We start from the raw sequence: 13,193 nt of genomic DNA on the forward strand, positions 1-13,193 counted from the left end.
TATACCCCACTGCCTCCCCTATAGAAGTAAATAATGCAAATAACAGATAGTATTTCTCATATTCAATTCAACAAATATTTGTTGACTGTCTACCAAGTACCAGGGTCTATGCTCAAAGCTAGGAATATACTGATCAGTTGAGTCAGAGATAATAAATCTATAGGGTATAGTAAAATATGCAAAGATGTGTATTTTCTAGGCTCAGTTCCAATCATAGTTCTCTGTGAACTATGTAAGTGACTGGGAGGGAGGAATGGGGAGGAAAGGTACATTCTGTGAAGGCAATTTTAAGAGCTTCATTGTAGCAGCCATTTAAAAGTGCATCACAAATTAATTTTGCAGCTAGCATCCAGTTACTCCTAGACATTATCTCTCAGAAGACTTATAAGTTGATGGAATTTTACAGCTTATTTGCTTAGCTTTATTACTGTATTGAAGTGGTTAATAAGCTAGCTAATTTTTTTTCTTTTAATAACATCTTCCCTTGTCTGGGGAAACGTGAATGTAGCAGCAGCAAAGAAAGAGACTCCAGTGAGTTTCTTTAATCATCCTTCTAAGCAGCATGGATTTCTTCACCATAAAACACAGGCCCACTTGGTTTCCTCCTTTTTACTCCACTCCTTTTCAATGGTGCATAGTCCTTTTAATGGTGCATAGTCCTAGGGAGGGGGCTTCCCAGGTGGCACAGTGGGAATCCGCCTGCCAATGCAAGAGACGCAAGAGACTCAGGCTTGAACCCTGGGTCAGGAATTTCCCCTGGAGGAGGAAATAGCAACCTGCTCCAGTATTCTTGCCTGGAAAATTCCACGGATAAAGGAGCCTGGCAGGCTACAGTCCGTGGGGTTACAGAGAGCTGGACACGACTGAGCACACATGGTCCTAGGGAGATACTGTATCGCCTTTTGCATTCCTAGACAAACTATTTCCCCATGAACACTTCAGCATCGCCGAACTGGTGCAAAGTGTAAGACAGAGCAGAGAGAATGCAGTTTCTGGGATCAACAGACTTGGTGTGGAATCCAGTTCTGCCTCCTCTTTAATAGCTGTTGACTTTTCACATTGCCGAACTTTTATTTCAAAATCCTTACAACATATTTCAGCCCACCTCCCCCCCTCAAAATGTGAAGGGAATGATATAATGATTACCCATATGCTCAATTCTCAGATTAAAAATAAAGCATGGCAATGAAATGAAAGCCCTTCTGTGTACTTTCACCCCATTTTCAACTCCACTAGAAAAGAATCATGTTATTTTATTTATTTATCTGATTGCTCGGTGTCTTCCTTGCTGCGCATGCACTTTCTCTAGTTGTAGCAAGCAGGGGCTACTCTTGGTTGCGGTACATGGGCTTCTCATGGCAGTGGCTCTCTTGTTTCCGAGCACAGACTCTAGGCCCTAAGGTTTCAGTATTTTTACCACATGGACTTGAGAGCTCCGGTTCCATAGCATGAGGAATCTTCCCAGACCAGGGTTCGAACCCATGTCCCCTACATTGGCAGGTGGATTCTTATCCAGTGTACAATCCAGGAAGTCCAAGAATCATTTTAAATTTGGTGCATGTTATTCCTATTCATATTCTTAAACATTTACTATATCTGCATTTGTGTCTAAGGTGTAAGTATGTTGTTTGGCAGGTTTTGAAATAAAATACTTAGATTATGTTATCTTGGGGATATCCTCTGTAATTGCTTTTTTAAAAAAAATAACTTAAAAATTTTATTGTATTTGGCTGTGCTGTGTCTTGTTGCTGCTCAGGCTTTTCTCTAGTTGCAGAAAGCGGGGGCTACTCTTCATTGCATTGTGCAGGCTTCCTATTGCAGTGGCTTCTTTTGTCACGGAGCACAGGTTCAAGAGCACCGAGCTTCAGTGGTTGTGGCATGCGGGCTCAGGAGTTGCGGTTCCCGGGCTCTAGAGCATGGGCTCAGTAGTTGTGGCCAATGGGCTGAAGTTGCTCCACGGCATGTGGCATCTTCCTGGATCAGGGATCGAACACAAGTCTCCTGCATTGCTGGATGTATTCTTTACCACTGAGCCACCAGAGAAGCCCCTGTAATTGCTTTTTTAATTCAACTTTCTGTTTGGAAGATTTATTTATCATATAAACTCTTTGAATCTTAGTTTCTTCCTCTATACGATGAGCACAGTAGACATATCGCATAAGGTTGCCATGAGATCTTAATAAAATAAAGATTAAAATAAAAAACAAGGATTTACCATATAGCACATGGAACTACATTCAGTATCTTGTAATGACCTATAATGGAAAAGAATTTGAAGATATACACCTGAAACTAACAAAATATTGTAAATCAATTATAGCTAAATAAAAAAAAAAATTTAAAACTCGAACAGATGAGTGGATTAAGAAGATGGGGTATATACAAACAATGGACTACTACTCAGCCATCCAAAAGAATGAAATTTTGCCATTTGCAACAACATGGGTGGACTTAGAGGGTATTATGCTAAGTGAAATAGTTTAGACAGAGAGAGACAAACACTGTGTGAGATCACTTATATGTGGAATCTATACAATATAACAAACTAATTAATATAACAAGAAAGAAGCAAACTCACAGACTCACAGAGAACAAACTAGTGGTTACCAGTAGGGAGAGGAAAGGGGATAGAGGAAAATAGGAGTAAAAGATTAAGAGGTATAAACTATTATGTACAAAAGAAGCTACTAGGATATACTGCACAATACAGGGGATATAGACAATATTTTACAATAATTATACATATTGTATAAGCTTTAAAAATTGTGAATTACTATACTGTACAGCTGTGACTTATATTGTTCATCAACTATACTTCAATCAACAATATTTTAAAAATAACATAGGCTGTGATGGCAGACTATCTGGCACATGGTACGTACTTAAGAGAATGCCATTTCCTTTTCATTCCTCATGGAACAGTGTTCTACATCTGACAATCAGAGGAAGCAGCCACTTGGCTTGCTCAGCTGTCATATTCACATTACAGTCTGCCACTAAACATTCCCATTGATCTCCAAATGGTCCCACAAAGGACAGCCAGGTTGATGATAAGCATTAACATCTAATGTTTCCTGAGAGGACCCAGCCTAAGCACACTGCTTTACATAGTTATAGTAGTCATAATTTTCTTCTGGTTTTCAAAATCAGAGTTAGATATCTGAATATGGAAAATATAAGAGCATCATACAAGGGCATGTTATATATATGGAACACTCTGAAGATTCCATGTGAATCGTCTTTGATGACAATGTAGAAACACAAACAAACAGGAGTGTAATTTAATATATTTCATTTCTATTTTTCCTCAGTCTATGCTTTCCACACTCTTGTGTACAATTCTCTATTTTTGTTATTTTAATTGCTTCTGCTAAAGCAAACATATTGCAGAATTGCCAGTTGCCTTATAAATTATTCAAATCATGCACTGCTTTCATTGAGATGGTTTTAGTTTTTCTGGAATCCCAACAAATTTCAATCAATCATTCACACTATAAAAGTGTGGTAGTTTAGAAGTCTTTGAATAATTTGTCTGAGTTTTAAGGTTTCTTCTATAACATTTGGTCTGTTGGCTGAAGGGATGTCTACACAATGTCAAAACAGGTGGTAATTCAACCATTTCAGTACAAACTGCTGTCGCTTTGCAAGGGAAATACAGGCAGGGTGGGGGAATCAAATTGATTTTTGAGTTTTGTACAGAGTAAGCGACTGATTTATGAATGAAATATTTTGCTTTTCTCCAGATTATTTATTTGTTGTGTAAATGTAGGCACAATTGTGGAGAACACAAACATTTACTTGCAATAAATAGCATTAAAAAAAGAGAAATTCTTACAATCTCAATATAGCAAAACAAGTTGAATCACATACTGATGGTTAATTTTGGTGGGAGGAATAGAGGTTGTACTTCAAAGGTATTATTCCTAAGTGAGCTTGACCTCCAAGTAAAAGCCAGCACCTAGGGAAAAAAGGAATGATATACCCATTTGAATGCAGAGTTTCAAAGAGTAGCAAGGAGAGATAAGAAAGCCTCCCTCAGTGATCAATGCAAAGAAATAGAGGGAAATAATAGAAAGGGAAAGACTAGACATCTCTTCAAGAAAATCAGAGATACCAAGGGAACATTTCATGCAAAGATGGGCTCAATAAAGGACAGAAATGGTAAAGACCTAACAGAAGCAGAAGATATTAAGAAGAGGTGGCAAGAATACACAGAAGAACTATACAAAAAAGATCTTCACGACCCAGATAATTACGATGGTGTGATCACTCATCTAGAGCCAGATATCCTGGAATGTGAAGTCAAGTGGGTCTTAGGAAGCATCACTATGAACAAAGCTAGTGGAGGTGATGGAATTCCAGTTGAGCTATTTCAAATCCTCAAAAGTGATGCTGTGAAAGTGCTGCACTCAATATGCCAGCAAATTTGGAAAACTCAGCAGTGGCCACAGGACTGGAAAAGGTCAGTTCTCATTCCAATCCCTAAGAAAGATAATGCCAAAGAATGCTCAAACTACTGCACAATTGCACTCATCTCACACGCTAGCAAAACAATGCTCAAAATTCTCCAAGCCAGGCTTCAGTAATACATGAACTGTGAACTACCAGATGTTCAAGCTGGTTTTAGAAAAGACAGAGGAACCAGAGATCAAATTGCCAACATCCACTGGATCATCGAAAAAGCAAGAGAATTCCAGAAAAACATCTATTGCTGCTTTATTGACCATGCCAAAGCCTTTGACTGTGTGGATCACAATAAACTCTGGAAAATTCTGAAAGACATGGGAATACCAGACCACCTGACCTGCATCTTGAGAAATCTACATGCAGGTCAAGAAGCAACAGTTAGAACTGGACATGGAACAACTCACTGGTTCCAAATAGGAAAAGGAGTATGGTAAGGCTGTATATTGTCACCCTGCTTATTTAACTTATATGCAGAGTACATCATGAGAAACGCTGGGCTGGATGAAGCACAAGCTGAAATTAAGATTGCTGGGAGAAATATCAATAACCTGAGATATACAAACGACACCACCCTTCTGGCAGAAAGTGAAGAAGAACTAAAGAGCTTCTTGATGAAAGTGAAAGAGGAGAGTGAAAAAATTGGCTTAAAAATCAACATTCAGAAAACTAAGATCATAGCGTCCGGTCCCATCACTTCATGGCAAATAGATAGGAAAACAGTGGAAACAGTGGCTGATTTTATTTTCTTGGGCTCCAAAATCACTGCAGATGGTGACTGCAGCCATGAAATTAAAAGATGCTTACTCCTTGGAAGGAAAGTTATGACCAACCTAGACAGCATATTAAAAAGCAGAGACATTACTTTACCAACAAAGGTCCATCTAGTCCAGGCTATGGTTTTTCCAGTAGTCATATATGGATGTGAGAGTTGGACTGTAAAGAAAGCTGAGCGCAGAATTGATGCTTTTGAACTGTGGTGTTGGAGAAGACTCTTGAGAGTCCCTTGGACTGAAAGGAAATCCAACCAGTCCATCTTAAAGGAGATCAGTCCTGAGTGTTCATTGGAAGGACCAATGTTGAAGCTGAAACTCCAATATTTTGGCCACCTGATACAAAGAGCTGACTCATTTGAAAAGACCCTGCTGCTGGGAAAGACTGAAGGCAGGAGGAGAAGATGACGACAGAGGATGAGATGGTTGGATGGTATCACTGATGCAACGGACATGAGTTTGGGTAAACTCTGGGAGTTGTTGATGGACAGGGAGGCCTGGCGTGCTGCAGTCCATGGGGTGGCAAAGAGTCGGACACAACTGATCCACTGAACTGAACTTAACTGAAGCTTACTGGTTATAAATGTATAAGATAATTTAAAAAGCAGTAAAGTTAACATTTATACTATAATTTAAAACATTAGAAATGTTGGAACTAAGGTATTTCATTTCTTTGTAAAAAACAACATATCAAGAGTAGCTTGAATAGTACTTGTCTTATTCTCGTCATATAACTTATTATATGGAGCAAACATCATTTCTATGCCTTAGCTAATTGGAGCTTCCAGGGTGGCTCAGTGTAAATCATCTGCCTGCCAAGCAGGAGACTCGGGCTCGATCCCTGGGTTGGGAAGAGCCTCTGGAGGAGGAAATGTCAACCCACCCCAGTATTCTTGCCTGGGAAATCCCATGGACAGAAGAGCCTGGTGTGCTACAAAAAAAAAAAATTGTTACACACCTTTTGAAGTTTTCCTTAGCTTCCAATATTTTATCTTTCATAGTGAAATATCTCCGATAGTTTCTTTAATGTGAAGATTTTTGCGGGTTTTCTTCCTCTGGGACATCTTCATTCTTTTGTCCCACCCCCTTTTCCAATTTATGTTGATAAATTAGCTACACTAAATTCTGTGCTGTGCTGTGCTTAGTTGCTTCAGTCACGTCCTATTCTTTGTGACTCCATAGACTGCAGCCTGCCTGGCTCCCCTGACCATGGAATTCTCCCGTCAAGAATACTGGAGTGGGTTGCCATGCCCTCTTCCAGGAAATATTCCTGATCCAGGGACCAATCTTGCATCTCCTGCATTGCAGGTGGATTCTTGACCACTGAGCCACCGGCGAACCCTTCACTAAATTCTGCCTAGATATTTAGAGACTCTTCAACTGCAGCTGTATCAACCTTCTCAGAGTCAGCTAATTTCTTCTACAACTCTATTTATGGTAAAGTCAAAGTTCAGGTCCAGTGAATAAAACTGTTTGTTTCTTTGTTACATTTCCATCACCTTGTTGGCCAGTTCCCTCTTTCAATTGTTTGTTTTTGTAAAATGCTTGTTTGGGTTTATCACTGGGAGAGAAGGAGGTAACACAACTCTATGCTTTGCTGTCCAGATGAGAACTGAATAACAGATGTTTGAGGGCCAATAAAATGATAAATTAGAAAAAGTGACAGGATTAGTCACTGATTGTGATATGAATCTGTTATTCACACAGTGATTTTCAGACCATGGAGCTAGTGGTGAAGTTTGAACTTTATACAATTGCTCACAGCTAGAATACCATGGTAACAAAAATTTGAACCAAAGTGTTGGGGGACTGGTGTTATTTAACTAGATCATGGTAACTGAAATATGTGCATATCAAAACCATGGAAAGTAAGGGCTGCCTGTATTTAATTCTTTAACACAACTGTCACGGCAAAATTTAAATGCCATAGTTGATATCAGAATCTGAAAACCTAGAAACATATATTTTTGTGTATCACAAAGCGTATGTCTCGATTTTTAATCACAAATAAAAGTGTGATTTCATTCACCATTTTTTTCCAGTGTGGAAGATTAAGAAAAAAGCTAATTTAATGGCAAGTCACTCCTTGGAATTAATAAATATAAATATCGATCAAACTCACAATCAAAATGTTTTGGATTGATACACAAATAAATTTTTCTGGAATCCCATTTGACTAATGCATTATTATTCCTAATATGATTTATTGTACATTAGCATAAATAAACACACACACACACACTGTCTCTTACTTGTCCATTCATGCTTAATGTTGTACAGAAAACAATAACACTAAACTCATAGGACATACAAAGTCAGCTCTCAGATGCAGGAATAACGCTTGCATATGAAATTTATATGTGGAACTATAACATTATACACACATACAAAGTCAGCTCTGCTATCATGCGTGTTTGAGAATATGAATTTGTTCCATTAGGGAACAATTTGAGCATAATGCAAATTTTGCATTTCCTTTGTGCAATTTCACATGAGAGAAACACTACGTGAATGCATAAAACTATACCCAGATGAACTAAGCTACATACGAATACATAAAACGCACACACACACCTCCAACATTTACCAGCTATTATTTTACCACTTGTGAGCTACATTCATCTAAACCTAGTGTCACCACTTTCTGTCACATTTCAGATAACTCTCCACTATTTCACAATAACTCACAAGCTACAATTCTTTTAATGCTCCCTTCAAACTTCAATCCCTTTCAAGACAAAATGCCATAAGTGCTGTAGTATTTGTGCATTTATTAACTATTTTGGATGGGGGAGGAATGTATTACTGTTTTTCTTAGGTTCCTTTCTTTCTCTCTCTTTATTGAGCCATGCTGTGTGGCTCATGGGATCTTAGTTCTCTGACCAGGGATAGAACTGAGGCCCCCAGCAGTGAAAGCACCAAGTCCTAACCACTGCATTGTCAGGGAGTTCCCTCTTTTTATAATGTGTCACTGACAACAGTGAGTCCAACTTCTTATTGCCTGTGATTTTTATTGCATGGCTTGGCATACTGTAGTGATTTTTAAAACACATGTATGACAGTATACAGATATTAATGCATATATAGTCAAGAGAAGGCATATGACTTTTTCTTTCCCAAGATAAAATTCATAAGTATAAAAACATTTAAGTCTGACTGGTTTGGTCTTTTTTAAGATGTTGCTTTTCGAGGCTTTAAACATTGTCTATGTGATAAAGCTGAATTTGACAAATAGTCAAACGACGACCATTCATCCTGACCTCTAAAAACAGACCTGTGATGGTGTAGATCATTTGCTTCGCCTGGCAGTAAAATCAGATCTGATAAGGGGAATTTTTAGCTTCTACAGAGCAAAGTTAAAGCTATCCTGCTTTGAATTGTCTAAACCAGTTGTTCTAAAACTTGAATGTGGTTTGGAATATCCTGATTCAGTTCAGTTCAGTTGCTCAGTTGTGTCCGACTCTTTGCAACCCCATGAACCGCAGCACGCCAAGTTTCCCTGTCCAACACCAACTCCCGGAGTCCACCCAAACCCATGTCCACTGAGTCGGTGATGCCAACCAACCATCTCATCCTCTGTTGTCCCCTTCTCCTCATGCCCTCAATCTTTCCCAGCAGTAGGGTCTTTTCAAATGAGTCAGCTCTTTGCATCAGGTGGCCAAAGTATTGGAGTTTCAGCTTCAGCATCAGTCCTTCCAATGTACACTCAGGACTGATTTCCTTTAGGATGGACTGGTTGGATCTCCTTGCAGTCCAAGGGACTCTCAAGAGTCTTCTCCAACACCACAGTTCAAAAGCATCAATTCTTTGGTGTTCAGCTTTCTTTATAGTCCAACTCTCACATCCACATATGACTACTGGAAAAACCATAGCCTTGACTGGACGGACCTTTGTTGACAAAGTAATGTCTCTGCTTTTCAATATGCTGTCCAGGCTGGTCATAACTTTCCTTCCAAGGAGTAAGCGTCTTTTAATTTCATGGCTGCAATCACCATCAGCAGTGATTTTGGAGCCCAGAAATATAAAGTCAGCCACTGTTTCCATTGTTTCCCCATCTATTTGCAATGAAGTGATGGGACCAGATGCCATGATCTTAGTTTTCTGAATGTTGATTTTTAAGCCAACTTTTTCACTCTCCTCTTTCACTTTCATCAAGAGGCTCTTTAGTTCTTCCTCACTTTCTGCCAGAAGGGTGGTGTCATCTGCATATCTGAGGTTATTGATATTTCTCCTGGCAATCTCGATTCCAGTTTGTGCTTCCTCCAGCCCAGCATTTCTCATGATGTACCCTGCATATAAGTTAAATAAGCAGGGTGACAATGTACAGCCTTGACATACTCCTTTTCCTATTTGGAACCAGTCTGTTGTTCCATGTCCAGTTCTAACTATTGCTTTCTGACCTGCATACAGGTTTCTCAAGAGGCAGGTCAGGTGGTCTGATATTCCCATCTCTTTCAGAATTTTCCAGAGTTTATTGTGATCCACACAGTCAAAGGCTTTGGCATGGTCAATAAAGCAGCAATAGATGTTTTTTCTGGAACTCTCTTGCTTTTTCGATGATCCATCAGATATTGGCAATTTGATCTCTGGTTCCTCTGCCTTTTCTAAAACCAGCTTGAACATCTGAAAGTTCACTGTTCACGTATTGCTGAAGCCTGGCTTGGAGAATTTTGAGCATTATTTTACTAGCGTGTGAGATGAGTGCAATTGTGCAGTAGTTTGAGCATTCTTTGGCATTGCCTTTCTTAGGGATTGTAATGAAAACTGACATTTTCCAGTCCTGTGGCCACTGCTGAGTTTTTCACATTTGCTGGCATATTGAGGGCAGCACTTTCACAGCATCATGTTTTAGGATTTGAAATAGTTCAACTGGAATTCCATCACCTCCATTAGCTTTGTTGGCAGTGATGCTTCCTAAGGTCCACTTGACTTCACATTCCAGGATGTCTGGCTCTAGGTGAGTGATCACACCATCGTGATTGTCTGGGTTGTGAAGATCTTTTTTGTACAGTTCTTCTGTGTATTCTTGCCACCTCTTAATATCTTCTGCTTCTGTTAGGTCCCTACGATTTCTGTCCTTTATCGAGCCCATCTTTGCATGAAATTTTCCCTTGGTATCTCTAATTTTCTTGAAGAGATCTCTAGTCTTTCCCATTCTGTTGTCTCCCTCTATTTCTTTGCATTGATTGCTGAGGAAGGCTTTCTTTTCTCTCCTTGCTATTCTTTGGAACTGCATTCAAATGGGTATATCTTTCCTTTTCTCCTTTGCTTTTTGCTTCCCTTCTTTTCACAGTTATTTTTAAGGCCTCCTCAGATAAGCCATTTTGCTTTTTTGTATTTCTTTTTCTTGAGGATTGTCTTGATTCCCGTCTCCTGTACAATGTCACGAACCTCCATCCATAGTTCATCAAGCACTCTGTCTATCAGATCTAGTCCCTTAAATCTATTTCTCACTTCCACTGTATAGCCATAAGGGATTTGATTTAGGTCATACCTGAACGGTCTAGTGGTTTTCTCCACTTTCTTTAATTTTCAGTCTGAATTTGGCAATAAGTATTTCATGGTCTGAGCCACAGTCATCTTCCGGTCTTGTTTTTTTTTTTTTAGAAAGGTGTAACACATCATTTTTATTCACAGGCAACAGCATCATTTACATTTACAAAAATTAAAGGACTTCAGAAGAGCTACTGAATTATTACAGTTGACCTGCAACAACATAGGTTTGAACTATGCTGCTGCTGCTAAGTCGCTTCAGTCGTGTCCAACTCTGTGCGACCCCAGAGACGGCAGCCCATCTGCCAATCCCGTCCCTGGGATTCTCCAGGCAAGAACACCGGAGTGGGTTGCCATTGCCTTCTCCAATGCATGAACGTGAAAAGGGAAAGTGAAGTCACTCAGTCGTGTCTGACTCTTAGCGACCCCATGGACTGCAGCCTACCAGGCTCCTCCGTCCATGGGATTTGCCAGGCAAGAGTACTGGAGTGGGTTGCCATTGCCCTCTCTGTTTAACTGTGCAAGTCCACTTAAATGCAGATTTTTTTAATACTACAGCACTACATGATTCGTGGTTAGCTTAATCTGTGGATGCCGAACTGTGGATATGGAGGAACCATGGATATGTAGGGCTGACTATAAGTTATACTCAGATTTTCAACTGTGGGGAGGGTTGCTTCCTATAACCTCTATATTGTTAAAGGCTCAACTGCAACTGAATTTAGGGAATTTACAGTGTGTGGGATAAATATTGGGTTTCCCAGGTGGCTCAATGGCAAAGAACCCGCCTGCCACTGCAGGAGATGTAAGAGACGCCAGTTTGATCCCTGGGTATGGAAGATCCTGGAGAAGGGCATGGCAACCCACTCCAGTATTCTTGCTTGAAGAATTCCATGGACAGAGAAGCCTCGCGGGTTACAGTCCATAGGGTCAAAAAGAGTCGGACACGACTGAAGTAACTTAACACGCACGCACAGGATAATATACATAAGTTAACTATATTCTGTCAATACATACTCAGTTCAGTTCAGTCGCTCAGTCGTGTGCGACTCTTTGCGACCCCATGAATCGCAGCACGCCAGGTCTCCCTGTCCATCATCAACTCCCAGAGTTTATCCAAACCCATGTCCATCGAGTCGGTGATGCCATCCAACCATCTCATCCTCTGTCGTCCCCTTCTCCTCCTGCCCTCAATCCTTCCCAGCATCAGGGTCTTTTCCAATGAGTCAACTCTTCGCATGAAGTGGCCAAAGTATTGGAGTTTCAGCTTCAGCATCAGTCCTTCCAATGAACAACCAGGACTGATCTCCCTCAGGATGGACTGGTTGGATCTCCTTGCAGTCCAAGGGACTCTCAAGAGTCTTCTCCAACACCACAGTTCAAAGCATCAATTCTTCGGCGCTCAGCTTTCTTTATAGTCCACCTCTCACATCCATACATGACCAATGGAAAAACCACAGCCTTGACTAGATGGATCTTTGTTGGCAAAGTAATGTCTCTGCTTTTAAATATGCTATCTAGGTTGGTCATAACCTTCTTTCCAAGGAGTAAGCGTCTTTTAATTTCATGGCTGCAATCACCATCAGCAGTGATTTTGGAGCCCAAAAAAATAAAGCCTGACACTGTTTCCACTGTTTCCCCGTCTATTTCCCATGAAGTGACGGGACCAGATGCCATGATCTTAGTTTTCTGAACGTTGAGCTTTAAGCCGACTTTTTCACTCTCCTCTTTCACTTTCATCAAGAGGCTCTTTAGTTCTTCTTCACTTTCTTCCATAAGGGTGGTGTCATCTGCATATCTGAGGTTATTGATATTTCTCCCAGCAATCTTGATTCCAGCTTGTGTTTCTTCCAGCCCAGCGTTTCTCATGATGTACTCTGCATATAAGTTAAATAAGCAGGGTGACAATATACAGCCTTGACGTACTCCTTTTCCTATTTGGAACCAGTCTGTTGTTCCATGTTCAGTTCTAACTGTTGCTTCCTGACCTGCATACAGATTTCTCAAGAGACAGGTCAGATGGTCTGGTATTCCCATCTCTTGAAGAATTTTCCACAGTTTCTTGTGGTCCACACAGTCAAAGGCTTTGGCATAGTCAATAAAGCAGAAATAGATGTTTTTCTGGAACTCTTGCTTTTTCGATGATCCAGCAGATGTTGGCAATTTGATGTCTGGTTCCTCTGCCTTTTCTAAAACCAGCTTGAACAGCTGTAAGTTCACATATTGCTGAAGCCTGGCTTGGAGAATTTTGTGCATTACTTTACTAGCATGTGAGATGAGTGCAATTGTGCAGTAGTTTGAGCATTCTTTGGCATTGCGTTTCTTTGGGATTGGAATGAAAACTGACCTTTTCCAGGCCTGTGGCCACTGCTGAGTTTTCCACATTTGCTGGCATATCGAGTGCAGCACTTTCACAGCATCATTTTTGAGGATTTGAAATAGCTCAACTTGAATTCCATCACT

The 13,193-nt window shown here is 40.2% G+C and overlaps 1 protein-coding gene across 1 annotated transcript in view; it reads right to left on the minus strand.

The window, feature by feature from the left end:
• Positions 1-13,193, minus strand: part of LOC145546142 (uncharacterized) — a 482,768-nt gene that overhangs the window by 18,689 nt on the left and 450,886 nt on the right. The window lies entirely within an intron of this gene.

The sequence above is a fragment of the Giraffa tippelskirchi genome, chromosome 4, assembly GCF_054371585.1.
Source record: "Giraffa tippelskirchi isolate mGirTip1 chromosome 4, T2T-mGirTip1v1.2.pri, whole genome shotgun sequence".
In the NCBI taxonomy this organism is placed as follows: Eukaryota; Metazoa; Chordata; class Mammalia; order Artiodactyla; family Giraffidae; genus Giraffa; species Giraffa tippelskirchi.